The following is a 15,320-nucleotide window of genomic DNA, read 5'->3' on the forward strand; positions in this document are numbered from 1 at the left end:
GCATAAATCACCTTATCTTTCGGGTAGTTTGAGTTTTGTACTAAGTCTAAGCCTCTAAGTACCTAACATGATACTTTTTCTTCCAAGCACTATGAGCTCCTTACAAAAATGGTTACATGACAGTTCTCATCAAGGAATAACGTGGATACTCACTGAACATTTAACAAGCTATACAAATTTCCTTCAGTTTAAAGTAAAAGGTACCAATAAGAAAAATAACATAAGACCTAGCTGATATAGTTTCAACATAGTATACGACACCTTACTTTAAATATTGCACGATGGAAAACACTGAAAACCTGAGAATTTGTTGATGATAATGGCTTCAAATATCTGCTAAATGTTCTCATTTATTCCAGGTCAACTAGCAATATTATAGCACTGACAGAGAGCAAACAGCAACCTAAAAGATATATATCTAAAATACAACACAATCAATCTTGCATTTTTTCATTTCCCACCAATCTACTATATGGTCACATTTGGTATATAATTAAATTATATTTATGTCAACCATCCTCAACACAGAACCCTTGTGCTGCCAGTTAAAACATGTTGCCATTGATGATTAGGCTTCTGCTTTCAGATTTTGTTTTTTAAAAAACTAACGTTAAGTCAATTATTCTAGAATATTCCCTGACAGGATAAATCTGGTTGTTAGCAGACAGTAGTCCAGCCTTATGTTTCTTTATTTTATACTTTCCCATTATAATATACTTAAGTTACATGGAAAGAGATAGTAAATGACCTTGAAGAAGGAGGTAATTACCCAGAAGAAGGAGGTAATTACCCATAATAAGGAGGTCCATTAGATTTTTTTCCCCACAAAGATTGCACTTTCCTTGTGCCTCCTCCCACCCCTTTAATTAGCCCCTCTTTCCCCCTTTCTGCCAATTAGTCTGTAAAAGCCAAGACATCTGTTACCGACATGAAACCAAAGGATGTGCACATTCCTAGTCAACCAGAAAATAAACTTTCATCCATATTTACATGAGATGGCAAGCGCACCCTGGTGTCCAGAAATGTAAAAACCATCAGACTACAAAAAAAGAACCAAATTTACCTATTTGCATTTTTGTGCTATCCTTATTAAAAAGTCAAATATTTGCTTAGGAAATACTAGCTGTTTTGAATTAGATACGGTTTTCAGTAAGTTGGTTTCATATTTCCTAGGTTTCCTACATTTTGGATCTACATGCTAAAATATCTATTGACCAGTGCCTTATGTAAATTTCTGACACATACTCTTTCCTCTTCTCTAGACATTACTTGATTTGACTTCCCTAATTTTAGAGCAGGCTATTAAACACAAAATATTTTTTAAATTCAGAAAACTGTCCCAAATTTGACCTGCTGCATATGTAATCTTTTCATCATTTGCAGGCTCCTGAGTTAACAAAAGGAACAATTCAAGCTGATGAGTGTGCTGAATGTGAAAAGTACAACAACAGGAAAAAAGCCAAGACCACCAGCAGGAGGGCCGGTGAAGGAAAGCCAGAGAGGGTCAAAGGAAGCCATGCAATTTCCTTTCTACTCCTTTTCAAAATTTTATTTTCTTGTCCTGCAGTCATTTCAAAGAATTTGCGTTTCTTAACAGAAGGAAAAGTAGAATAGAGAAAGAAAATAGCTTTAATAAAATATGGGCAATATAAATGCAAAATTTTAGTCCAAAAGTGCTTTCAATAGTTTCAGCTTTTAGAAATTCTACTTGCCAGGCTGTATCTAAGAACTTCAGAACTCCCCAAATATGGGAATATACCCAGCACAAGGGAAAAGTCTTCCTTGGTGCAAAGTGGCAATTATGTTCCCTGTTCAAGAAGGCCTCACTCTTACAGCTGAGAAGGAATGGACCCACCCTCACAGAGGGAGTCTATCCAGGAGAGCGGCTTTCACTTCCAACTGCAGGGCTCAATTTACGAAGAGTCCAGCACACTTTGAATTATAGCGCTAGCCGTGCTGAATGTCCTCTGTTCAAAGGCAGCGCTAAATGAAATCTGAGGTTTCAGTTTACCTCTAACATAAGCCTAAGACTTCAGACAACTTTCTCAATCTCTCTATACCTTAGATTCCTCATCTGAAATACGATGAAGTCAGGAAGTAGATCAGAAGATTTCTAAAGACTCTTCCAGTTTTCTAGTCCTCTGCGGCTCTGAGCTCATGTCACAATTCTCAATATAAGTAACTTTAGGGTTATCTTATCTATGTGGATAAGAGAGAGCTGGGGTCTGAAGTATGAGCACCCAAAGTAGGATAGATTTGCACCCTCAAATTCACACACGGATATTTCAGTGGGTGAAAGGATCCTACTGGTTTATAATCCAACAAAACTTCTCCAGTGGATTTTAAAGATGATTTATCTTGTACTATATTTATCATATGAGAATTTAATACTCTTTCCAATATCGGCATAACAATTTTGGGAAATGGAGGGAAAGTGATGGCCTGCAAATGCTTATATCCTCTCTGAGTTTGGCTAGACATCCAGAGACTCTGGCCTGGTCCCTCCATCACTAAGTGTGCTAAAGAAAGCACCCTTTAGCAATCTGATTCTGCTAAGAAGAAATGAAAACATTTCCCAATAATATTTAAATGACTGACAAAAAAGTAGAGCTCAAAATCAGCTAGAATTATGTTATTTTTTTACTGATAGCCTCAAAATTGTGACTAAATACAGAAAGGATATGTACGATGGCATAATATCATGAAGCTTTTATTGCAATTTAAAACTTTAAATTTAAAAGAGAAAAATGATCAGTTTAACATTTTTGCTTATCGGCATAGTTATTAACTGAAAGTTTCACTTTTCAAAGAAAGGCTTTTCCAAAAATACTTAATAATAACATTAGCCTCTAAACTCTTTCAGTCTGGTACAAATATAAATCAACCATAAAGGGATATAATCTAATCTAAAATGGCTGATGACAAAATTACTTGTGTGGATTCTCTTAAATTATTCCTATGAAATGGGATAATTTGAATTCAGAGATGGGGAGAGACAGCCTTTTCCTTCCTGCCCTTGGAAGTCCAGGCATCAGCGGGCAGCAGCTGGCAGCGGGAGCAGTTGTGTGATGGCTGCTTTTGGGAATAACACAGCATGTCCTTGTCTAAATTCTCGTTTCCTTAGGGAGGACACACCGCCTGGAGTCCTCCGGCCAGCTTTAGACTTTAGCTGTAGCCATGTAAAGAACAAAAGGACCCAGTTGGGGTCTCCCATCTCAAACCATCATGCCAAAGAAAAGAGTGTTCCCAATCACAGGACACATTCCCCCTGCTGCCTCCCATATAATTCTTACTTAATTTGAGAAGTTATTTTCTTACGTTGGCAGCCTAAATGGTTCCTTGTCAAACTGTTCCCTCATTCTTGAAGTTTTTTAACTTACTGTCTCCTGCTTAGGAGAAGAGTGATGCTCAACGGATTCCAATTAGAATTTATAATAAAACAAAATCCATAATGATTAATAGGACCTAACAGGCCAGTAGGTCTGTGTTCTTTCCACTTCTAGAACCTCATTTCTTATAGCTCCGCCCTCCAGACACACTGGTCGACTTTTTATAGCTCTAATATAACAAGCTCATTCCCACCTCATGGCCTTTGCTCTTGCTTTCCTTCTAATTCTTCAGGTCTCAGCTGGAATGTCAGCACCTCAGAGAAATCTTTACAGACTCCTCTTAACAAACGATCCGCTCCCCAACCTTCCTGGCACTTACTGCAATCTGTGATTAGCTTATTTATTGTATCAGCCCAACTGGAATGAAAACTCCATGAAGGCAGGGATCTTTTCCTGTCTTATCTACCATCATATCCCCAACAAGTAGAACATGATGTAGCATAAAAACCCAATAAACATGTACTAAATTAAAAAGTATAGAAAACTGCTATGTACAGAAGAATGCAAACAGCCAAACACATAAAAAGACTCAAAACCCCGTAACTATTCTCATTGCGGTATACTTTCTTCCAGTCTTTTTTTCTATATGAGTTTTCAAAGTTGAATTCTACCTATAAACACAATTTTAAATACTGCTTTTTTATTCTGTCAGTGTTATATCATGAACTTTGTAATCTCTTCTTTAGAGTCATTTAATGGCATTTATAGACCTATCATTAATGTAAATGGATGGCATATAGCATTTCCATACTTTTAGGCATTTCAGCTGTTTCCAGTTTTTGCAATTAAGTAACACTTTGTTGAATATCTTTGTGGGTTAATCTTTAACCAAATTTGATTTCCTAGGCTAGAGTCCCAGAAGTGGAATTACAACATCAGACATTCTTGATATACACTGTCAAATAGCATTCTAGAAAAGTAGTACCAATTAAGATTTCCATCGGCCCTGGATGAAAGTACCCATTTCACAATGCACTTGTCAGCATTAACTATTCTCACCAAAATATTAATAATATGATAGATAGAAGTTGTACGTTATTTTAGTGTGCTTTTCCCTACTAATGGGATTGAACTTTTTTTCAAATATTTCCTCTGGATTTCCTCTTGGGTGAATTTTTTTGTCCATGCCATTTATCTCTTGGATGAATCTTAAAATTTCTTCCCTGTTCGAAAGAGCTCTTTATAAAGATGGAAATCCTCTGTCATGTGTTACATATAACTTTTCCCACTTTCGCATTTGTTTGTTTTTTCCCAATGTACCATCTGCATTGTTTTTGAAAAAATGATAGTTGCCCTTTGTCAAAATGTAGTAATACACATGACATGAACAAGAAGGTAAAAGAAAATAAATACCCCTAATCCCACATCCCCAAAATGACTGCTCCTATCAGCCTCTCCCAAGATCTGTCTGTGGAGTTTTACATTCCCTATGCATTGTGATGTTCCCATTAAAATCCTAACACAATAGTTGGAAATTGTGTCTAACAACCTTTTACTTAGCACTTTCATTTGCCTTCAAGCTTAACAAATCACCCATCCAGATATTTTCTAATTATTCAATATTTTCTTCCAACTTATGATTTGGTTTTTTTAATACACTTAACCCCCAAATTCACACAGAATTTGTTTGCATCGAGATAATACATAAATCTCTTTGACAGATGATAAGTGAACTGCTTTATGGTAAATTCCTAGATGTTAAAATTGTTTAAGTCATTATTTAAAGAATATTTTATTAGTCGGGGTTCTCTACAGAAACTGCAGGATGTCCGTGTGTGTGGAAAGAGAGAGAGAGAAAGACTGATTTATTTTCAGGAATTGGCTCATTTCAGTGTAGAGGCTGACAGTTTCGTTCCAAAATCTGTGGGACAGGCCGGCAAGCTACAGACCCAGAGAGGAGCTGACGGCTGCAGCTCCAGTCTGAAGACAGTTTGGAGGCAGAATTCCTTCCTCAGGGGACCCCAGTTTGTTTTCTCTTAAGGCCTTCAACAAATTTGATAAGACCCACTCAATTACAGAGGGTAATCTGCTTTACTCAAAGTCTAACATTTATACGTTAATCTCATCTAAAAGAATCCCTTCACAGCAACACCCAAACTGGTGTTTGACTGAGTATCTGGCCTAGTCAAGTTGACACACAAAATTAACCACCCACAAGTATTTACCATGCATCAAATACTATGGTAAGAGCTAAGAAAAGGAGGGAGGGAAGAAAGAGAAAAGATCATTCCCTAAAGGAATTGGAGAGTTAAAGGGCCTTATGATAGCGTGGTAAACTGAGTCAGGCATGTGTACAGGCTGTGTCACAACACAGAGGCTGAGCAATACGTCATCCAGCTGGGGCTGGCGGCAAGGACGCGTAAAGGCGGCTTCTTTGAATTGAGTGTTGAGGAGCACAATTCTTCTTCACCATTCCCAACCCCTCCTCGCCCCATTTAGAGTACCAGTCCCACCTCACCCTCTCAGTCCTCAGAGACCCTCCAGCCAGTCCTCACCCACCAGGCAGCAGGAAATACCTCCTGCTGTGGGGCTGAAACGTATGGGCACTAACCTGACCCTACTTTGCCAACGGGTTCTCGTCACACTCATTGCGCAGATGGAACTCCATGCCCCACCCCTCTCCGAGTCCCAGGCCCCGCCCTCGCAGGGCCCCTGGAAGGTTCAGCCCCCATCCCTGGAGTTGCAGGTTGGGGCTCGGAGCCCTGCCCCCGTGCAGGGCCCGACAGCCTCCGCCTCCTCTTTGCTTGATCGGTTTGCAAGCCCTCCCTGGGTTGCCGGGACCCCCAGGCTTTCAGCCTGGCTTTGGCGAGAGTGAATTAGGGACCTGTCAGCTCCTGGCTCGCTTTGACCTCTGGACGGTTTCCCGGTGCACCCGGGTACCATCTAGCGGCAGCGGAGAGAGGATGCGGGCTACTTCTTAGAGAATGACCTCAACTCCGGGGGAGCGTTTCTAAAGCACTTTTTTTTTAATTTATTTTTTTATTAAGGTTATAAAAGTTAACATCCTTGTGAAATTACAGTTGTACATTATTATTAGTCATGTTGTAGGTACACCACTTCACCCCTAGTGCCCTCCCCCCACCCCTCTTTCCCCTGACAACCACCGATCAGTTCTCTTTGTCCGTTTCTAAAGCATTTTTAAAACTCGAGTCTCCTTAAAATAAACATAAAAATCTCACAGCCTTAGTTTTCTGTTATTTGGGATTTCAAAATAAAATGTATAGCTTGTCTAGAAACAAATCAACGCAGTGGTGACTTGAATGTGCTTTTCCATTTGAAAAGTAGTCTTCCCTCTCTTGAATATCATCGCTCTAGCCTAAGGGAATGGCTTTGAAAGCCACTGCTTGATAGATCGGAATTTACTAAAGGAAATCTCTTGCTTGCACCAAAAGATTCCAGCTTTCTAAATATTGCTAGTGAAGTCTCAACAAATTATAAGAAAAGAAAAATTAATAATTAAGCCCTTAATACTTACTAGAATTTGCATATTCATTTAGATCTTATTGGCTATATACCTGTTACACTGATGGTCACATAAAATCATACTTGATAGCAGTGGTTACGAGATTCCGGGATTTCATCAACCAGTAAAATTTCAAAAATAATTTTAGGACTCAACCAAAGGTTGAACTAAATTTTTGTTTTCCCAAGGGAGAACACTAAAAAACAAAGGAAAAAACACACCCTCTATTAGTATCATTTCAAAAAGAAAGGGCATTATGCTATTGACCAAGTAACACAGGGCATAAATCTCAGAATTAAGGACTGACTTTACCAGGAGCAAAGATGCTTTTTTTAAAATTTCAAATATTGAAAACCAATTGCATTTTATAATGTTCTATTTCTTTTGTCTTTTTTTGATACAAATTGTTAATCCGGGGGTTGACTGTGCATCAGAAACTGGAGCTTGAGTGTCCAACCTGTTCCTGTACTTTGTTTTGTTCACAATTAATGGCCACAATATATATAGAAATGTTCTGTAAAATGAAAGAGGCAATCTTCCATATGCTATTTTTACTCTATATGGAATGTTCTGGAAAACTGAAAAAAGCTGAATAACAGTAGCCACCCACCTCAAGCTACAAAGAAAGCTAGTAGTGGGAGACCAGTGTCTGGCTAACAAAGGACCTCCTTGCTCAGGGAACGGGCTCCTGGGCCTTCTGGGCGCAACTCAATGAGTTCACACTAGGCAAATGTTCACCTGCCAGAAATTCACCTTGCAATGCCTCCTCCAGGACGGGGGCACAGATCTTAACAATGTATTTGATCAATGTGCAACTCAGGTCTATTTTACAGGACTTGGAGTATGGTATACATTTTTTTGAATTATTACAAGCCTGTGTTAACTATATTGCTTGTCAAATCTATGATTTACTTGATGATAAACTCTTGATCAGGAATACACCATATAATTTTAACATGGTTTCCATGCGAAATTATCACCAGTTATAACGAACTCCTGAAGGATACCATTTCCAGCAACATCCTATAATTATACGTAGAGATTGCTACCTTGTCTTGTAAAGAAATGAACCTGTGTAAAGAAAAGAACAGTGCAGGAGTTCTGATACAGTCCAGCACTGGTCAAAGTTAGGAGACTGGGGGTTCTAATCCTCTTCTATTCATGTGGCCTTTGAGCTTTCTTTGTCCTCAACTGACCCGTCCAAGAAAGAATTCAATTAGATGATCTCTAATGTCTTCTTCCAGCTCTAAAGTTCTATGACCCTAAGAGATGAACGCATCAATGGCCACCATGCAGTATCAGAAAGAGCAATATGAGTGACTACACACCCAGGCAACAGAGAAGTTGTCGTCCTAGAATCACAGTTCACGAAGAAAGCTGTTCAGGGGAACATCGTATTAGTCTGATAAAGATTGAAGTGAATAATCTAAGTTCATACTTTGGAGGCCCATTAAGTCATAGAATCTAGTTTTGTGTTTTCAATTTCCATGAAGTAGAAAAAGTGGAAACCAAATGGGAGAGGATCACAGAGAATTTGCTAACAAAAGGAGAAGAGGAGCACATGACATGGTCAACCTATTTGGGAAAGATGGAATAAAATACAAAAGATTAATGATAAAAACATAAGGTTTTAAAAGCTAAGGAAGCTTTCACTTATGAAAGGAGGCAATTAAAAATATCAGCAAAGAAAAAAGTAAGCAATTAATAGTCAGTCAAACTACAGGGCTAAAAGAATATACAGATAGAAAAAGAGACAGAACTGTCTCAAGTTTAGAATGAAAGTAACAAAGAAAATTGAAAAGTTAAGGTCCTCAAGAGTTCTCGGGGGCTCACTTGTCAGAAATTTTTTATCACAATCCACAGTTATTCATTTATATGATCAGACATGGTAAGGAATACATAATTCTCAATCTAGAAATAAAAGGAAACTATCCAAAATAAGCTGATCTAACCAAAAATAGAATGGCAAGTGATGAGTTGAAAGGGGAAGAGGAGGGCGAGTGATTTAGAAGGAACGCTTTTTTTAAGGCTGATCCCAGCTGGGCCTCTTTCCAACAGTGACCCCAACACTCAAGGTTTAGGTTTGATACTCTGGAGAACTCATATGGTGCAGGCATGAAAAGGGCAGCATTGCCTGCACCTCTGCTCCAAGAAGATGGGTGGGAGCGGGAGCTGAGGAGGGGTAGATGAAATTTTTAAATCCACAATTTAAACTATATATATATATGTTTACTATATATAATATATATAATTCTCAGACTTAGGGTTTATCATAGCTGCTTTTAGAAGTTAGACACATGGCTTTCTCTGGAATTATATTTTCCTTATGTTTATCAAAGCACTATTAAACAAAATAACTGCTTTTTTTTTGCAGCTACAAAATATATTTCAAGACATCAAAGCGAAGAATTATACAAAGAAATTAGAGGACCTGAAAGAAGTCTCAAAGAATTCACATTAGCTAGAAAAAAAGAAGTCTAAGGCAGGTCATCTGTCTGAGTTTTGCTGCTTCTCCTGTGATAAGCCAGTATAAAACAAGACAATTTTAAAAACTTTAGCAAAGAAACAAACACAAACCTTGTCTTTGTACCTCTGTTCGAGTTTCATATTGTCGGAATTCCGCACCGTGTCATGCAAGGATCCCGTGCTACAGAGACTGCACACCTGTAGCTGAAATTCTGACCCACTGCTAGAGCAGCCTGGTGGCCCGGGAAGTTACTCCACCTCTGTAAATGTGACTGCGTGCACATAGGTGAAGCCCGGATAATAATTCCTATCTCACAGGTTATTATGTGATTAAGCGATATCTTAGATAAAATATTTGACACACAGCAGATATTTTAAAAAAAATGAAACATTATAAGCTCCTGATATGACAAGTTATGACCTACTCCAAGTTCAATATTCAAGGCCCAAACGATACTCCTTAAAAATAACATTTAGATGAATCTAGAAGGTATTATGCTCTGTGAAATGTCAGACAGAAAAAGAATACAGTATGATTTCACTTATATGTGAAACCTAAAAAAAAAGAACAAACAAAACAAAACAGAATCAAATTCATAGTACAGAGAACAAACGTGGTTGCCAGCGGTGGGGGGGGGGGGGGGAGGGCGGAAGGGTGGAATAGGAGAGGATTAGGAGGTACAAACTCCTAGTTATAAAATAGTCACAGGGAGGTAACGTACAGAATAGGGAATATAGTCAATAAGATTGTAGTAAGTTTGGGTAGTGACAGTTGCTAGTCTTATCAGGGTGATCATTTCATAAAGTATATTAACATCGAGTCACTGTGTTGTCACCTGAAACTAATACAATACTATATGTCAACGATATATGAATTAAAAAGAAAAAACTTTCGGTGTTTCTGACAACCCTTTCGGACTTGGATTAACTTTTTCTTTGGTAGCGACACTGCCACACTGAGGTGATAAAGTCAGCAGCTCCCAAACAAAACGGACATTTTTGTTAAAAAGAAACAAAAAACTGGCATCGGGGCATGATTAAAGGGTACAAGTATCCAGGATGTTAACTCTCATTAGTGGTTACCACACTAATTTTTTTTCCCTTCTAAGCCAATTATTTCTTGGGTCTGACAAATAAACGTGGGAAAGACAAATATGTCAACAGAAAAACAAAGTAGATAAACGGAGAAAGAAAAACTGTCAATAAACACGAAAAGGCTTGATTTCATTAAGATTCAAAATGGAAAATTAATACAAAGACGTTATTTCCATTTGCTAAATTGTAAATTATTGTGTAAATCATTGTAAAACACCCAGAAATGGTAAGAGGTGATCAAAAAGCTTCATCTTTATTCACAGTTGGTAGAGGATCAATTGGGACAAACTTTCGGGAGTACAATCTGAACTATTTGTCTCTAGAGTCCTAAAAATGTTTGTGATCTTTGTGGTTGTAGTCCCACTTCCTCTAAATGAAATAATCATAAAAATAATATTTTATTTAAATTTCTCATTGCAAAGTTATTATTCATAAAAGTAAAAAATAGAAATAATCTAAATGTCTCCAAATCAAAAAGTTTAAATAAATGTTGACAATACATATAATGGCATAATATCCTGCTTTTAGTAATTTTTAATTAGAGTGGCAATTGTTCACTGTAAATATTAAATGAAAAGTAGAATTATAAAAGATACAGGATATGATCTCAATTTGCATATTATGCATAGAAATAAGACTAGAAGGAAATACATCAAAATATGATAGTAACTACACGTTTGGTGGTGATCACTTTGTAGCGTATACAGATGTCGAATTATAATGTTGTACAACTAAAAATTACATAATGTTATATACCAATATTATCTCAATAAAAAATATATTAATAGTTGTCTCTCAGGTATAAAACTAAAGATGACTTAGACTTTTCAACACTTTCCCTAATTTCCTATAATGAACATATGTTGATGCTATAATCAGAAACTAACATTATTTCGTTAAAGTCATTTCTTGCTCTGTCAAGTATTTTGTTCACAGGGAGTTGTTGAGGATGTCACAGGCATATCTTCAGTCAGCTCTCCTGCACAGGCCTGTAAAGTAACACTGATGGTGGAGTCTGGTGAACACCCATCTCTCTGCCGTGCTGGCCCATAGCTTACAGCAACTCTATTTTCAAGACCAAAACTTGGAATTCGTGGTCCGAAAACAGGCTAGCCTATTTGAAAGCAGGGCTGTCCCTGAAAATTCAGGTACGTGATTATTACAGAATGACTCCTGTTCCACACTGGAAACCTACTTGATCTCTGGGACATTAACCAGCAGACCAGCCTAGCCTCTAGATCTTTCCATAGCTTTCCCCTCATCTTTAAATTTGTCTTGGAAACGGGTCAAAAACAGGCATAGTGACTTTCCATGATTGTGTAGAAGACAATCAAGAAAAATGCTGACTGCCCACTGTGTATATGACACTTTACTGAACAACGGGTACCTCTCATCTGACTCAGCAAAAAGAGGTTTGTTAATGAATTAATGAGCCTGAGTATAGACTGCAGATGCAAGCAAAATTCTCCATAAGCAAGTTTAATGCTATAGCAAACCAACAAAAAGAGCCCCAGCAGCCCGTAAGTGCTCCCTTGCAGGTGATAAATGACCTTTCAAGTTGAACCAAATGCTTTCACCTAAAAGAGCAGGTGAGTAATGCTGTATTTACAGTGGCCTTTATCTATGTATGGATAATGTCCCTCAGTTGCAATGTCCTTTGCTAAGAGAAGAAATCACTAATCCATGCTAATGAATAAAACATAGCCTAATTTATCGTAACTTGATTTCATTTCTATCTACTTTATGCCATTTTACACACTGAAGATGACACACACAAAAAACATTTTAACATGGACAGAAATCCCTTACATAGAAGATATATAACAAAAGAAAATCAATCATTTGTAATTTTAAAGTATTTTTATTTGTTTAGTCAACATTATAAATACACACGGTAAAATAAAATAGTATAGGAAGAATTAAAATGAAAAGCATTTATCTAGTGACCCATATCTCCCCAGTCTCACTTTAAAGGGGCACTTTGAACTATTTTTGTTGTTGTTCTTTAGGACATTATCTTAGACATTAATTTTAAAAATATACTGCTATTCCTGCTATTCCGGATTAACCACTTTGAAATCTTATCTGCTGACCTCCTGATTTACATAAGATTTCTTAGTTCACATACATGCCCTGCAATTTGGGGGCGAGGGTCAGGTTTATGAAGATGTAATTTGCACTTAGTAACATTCACCCTTTCCAGCGAACAGTTCTATGAGTTTTGACAACAGCAGTCAATCACCCCTCCCCCCAGATTTCCTCATCCTCTCTTTTAGACAACTCCTCCGGCCACTCTAGCCCCTGGCAAGCAATGATGTTTCCTGTTCCTATACATTTGCCTTCTCCAGAATGTCAAACGAATATAGCCTTTCGAGTCTGTCTTCTGTCATTTGCCTCAGGCATTTGAGGTTCATTCATGTTGTCGCATCCATCAGTAGTTCATTGAATGAATGCACAACAGTTTGTTTATCCATTCACTGGTTAAAAGAATGTTTGTGGAGTTTTTTCCCAGTTTTTGCTGATTAGGAATAAGGCTGTAATAAACATTAATATACAGATTTTTATGTGAAATAAGTTTCATTTCTCTTCGCTAAACATCTAGAAGTGACATTACTACATTTAATATAAAACGTATGTTTAAATTTATATAAAATTGCCAAAGTGTCTTCTAAAGTAGGTACCCATTTTATTTTCCCACCAGTAAAGTATGAGAGTTCTAGTTACTTAGCATTCCTGCCAGTACTAGGTATTGTCATCTTTGTTTTTTTGGGGGGGTCTTTTTCTTTAAGCCTTTCAAATAAAGATGCAGTGGCATGTCATTGTGGTTTTAATAAGCATTTCCTCAATGACTAATGGCCTGAGCACTTCTGGTGTGCTTATTTCCATTTCCACAACTGACCATATATGTATGGGTCTATTTCCAGTTCCTCTTTTCTATTCCATTAATCACTGTGCCTCTCCTTTTGCCAGTAACACACTGTCTTGATTACTGTAGATTTACAAGCCTTCAAATCAGTCACCATGAGCATTCCAACTTTGCTCTTCCTTTTCAAAACTGATTTGGTTATTCTAGTTGCTTCACTTTTGCACATAAATTTTTTAAACAGTTTGGTGGGTTCTGAAAAAATCCCTGCTGGAATTTTGACTGGGCCATTGAACAGGATTACATTGAATCTACAGACTAATTTGGAGATAACTGAGATTAACTCTGAGCCTTTGATTCTGTAAATATAGTATATCATTCCATTCTTGTAGGTCTTCTCTAAATTCTTTCACCTCTGTTTTATAGTTTTCAAGATACAGATTCTCCACGTATTTTGCTAGATTTATACCTAAATATTTCGCAGATTTTTAGATGCTATTGTAAATGGCTCCTTTTTTCCCAATTTCTAATTTTTCATTGTTCTATATAAAAATACAACTGATTTTTTTTTATATTAACTGTGTATCCTGAAATCCTAAACTTGAACTACAACTTATTAGTTCTAATACCTTTTATGGAGAGTTTTTAGTATTTTTTATATATAAAATCAAATCATCTGTGAATAAAGAAAATTTTGCTTATTCCTGTCCAATCCAATGGCTTTTATACATTTTTCTTATCTTAATGCATTGGCTAGAACTTTCAATGCAGTATTGATTAGAAGTGGTCAGAGCAGACATCCTTGCCTTGTCCCCATTCTCAGTGAGAAGCATCCAGTCTTTCACAGGTAAGTGCAATGCCAGGTGTAAGTTTCCCGAAGAAGCTCTTTATCATGTTAAGGAACTTCACTTCTATTCCTAGTTTGCTGAGTTTTTATCATAGATGTTGAATGTTGTCATCTGTTTTTTATGCATCTATTAATATTGTCATATGGTTTTTCTTCTTTAATATGCTAAAATGGTAAATTGTAATATTAGATGTTTGAATGTTGAACCAGCCTTGCATTCCCAGAATAAACTCCATTTCATCATGGAGCATTATCCTGTTATTTTGTTGGATTCAATTTGATAATATTTTGTTGAGGATTTTTGCATCTCTATGAGAGATACTGGTCTCTAGTTTTCTTTCATTGAGATGTCTTTACCTAGTTTTGGTCTCAGTGTAATGCTGGTCTTATAAAATGAGCTGAAAAGTATTGCCTCCACTTCCAAATTCTGAAAGAGTTTGTACAGAATAGATAATATTTCTTCCTAAAATTTTTTACGAAATTCACCAATAAAGCCGTCTGGGATTGGAGCCTTCTTTGATAGAAGTTATTCAAGTTATCTATTACTCTTTAAGTGGCCTTTGGCAGTTTGTACTTCTCAAGGAATTTGTTCATTTTACGTAAATTTTTTAATTGTGGGCATAAAGATGTTTGAAACATTCTCTTATTTTTATTTTTATCTATGTAGGGTGTATAGTGATCCTCTCTTTCACTTTTGACATTGATAATTTGTGTATTCCCTCTTTTCCTTGGTAAATCTAGCTACAGGTGAATCAATTTTATTGATGTTTAAAAAAATAAGAGTTTTCTGGTTTCCTTGATTTTCCTTAATATTTTTCTATTTTCAACATCATTGATTTCTCTCCTTACCTTATTATTTCCTTCCTTCTGTTTGCTTTGAGTTCATTTGTTGTTCCTTTAAATTTCACTCTAATCACAGCTTTATGTGTTTCTCACAATTTTTATAAGTGTTTTCCCTAAGTACAGCTGGAGATTTTTAAACAGACTTCTTCCAGTAAAAATACAGACAGTGGGTACAACACTATCAACAAACTTCACCTAACTGGTATTTACAGAACAATACGCTTAACAGCCAAAACTAATCTATAGTAGAAAAAACAAGAAGAGCAGATGCCTTCAGGAGTACAGCATTAAAGAATGACCAGGTAGGGACAAGAGGAAACTCATTTTGGTGATGTTTATCTTTAATAGCTTGAA

At 36.9% G+C, this 15,320-nt stretch overlaps 1 protein-coding gene across 2 annotated transcripts in view; it reads right to left on the reverse strand.

Annotated features, from left to right (window-relative positions):
* ACVR1C (activin A receptor type 1C) overlaps nucleotides 1-15,320 on the reverse strand; it is a 74,215-nt gene that overhangs the window by 49,265 nt on the left and 9,630 nt on the right. Inside the window, exon 1 of one of the 2 annotated variants that reach the window (XM_070579823.1) lies at nucleotides 5,941-5,976. The exons of the other annotated variant lie outside the window; for it this stretch is intronic. The gene's annotated coding sequence lies outside the window, so the exon portion shown is untranslated. Of the gene's footprint in view, nucleotides 1-5,940; nucleotides 5,977-15,320 lie in introns of those variants that run through there. 2 annotated transcript variants of the gene reach the window in all.

The sequence above is a fragment of the Equus przewalskii genome, chromosome 17 (genome assembly GCF_037783145.1).
Source record: "Equus przewalskii isolate Varuska chromosome 17, EquPr2, whole genome shotgun sequence".
NCBI classification, from domain to species: Eukaryota; Metazoa; Chordata; class Mammalia; order Perissodactyla; family Equidae; genus Equus; species Equus przewalskii.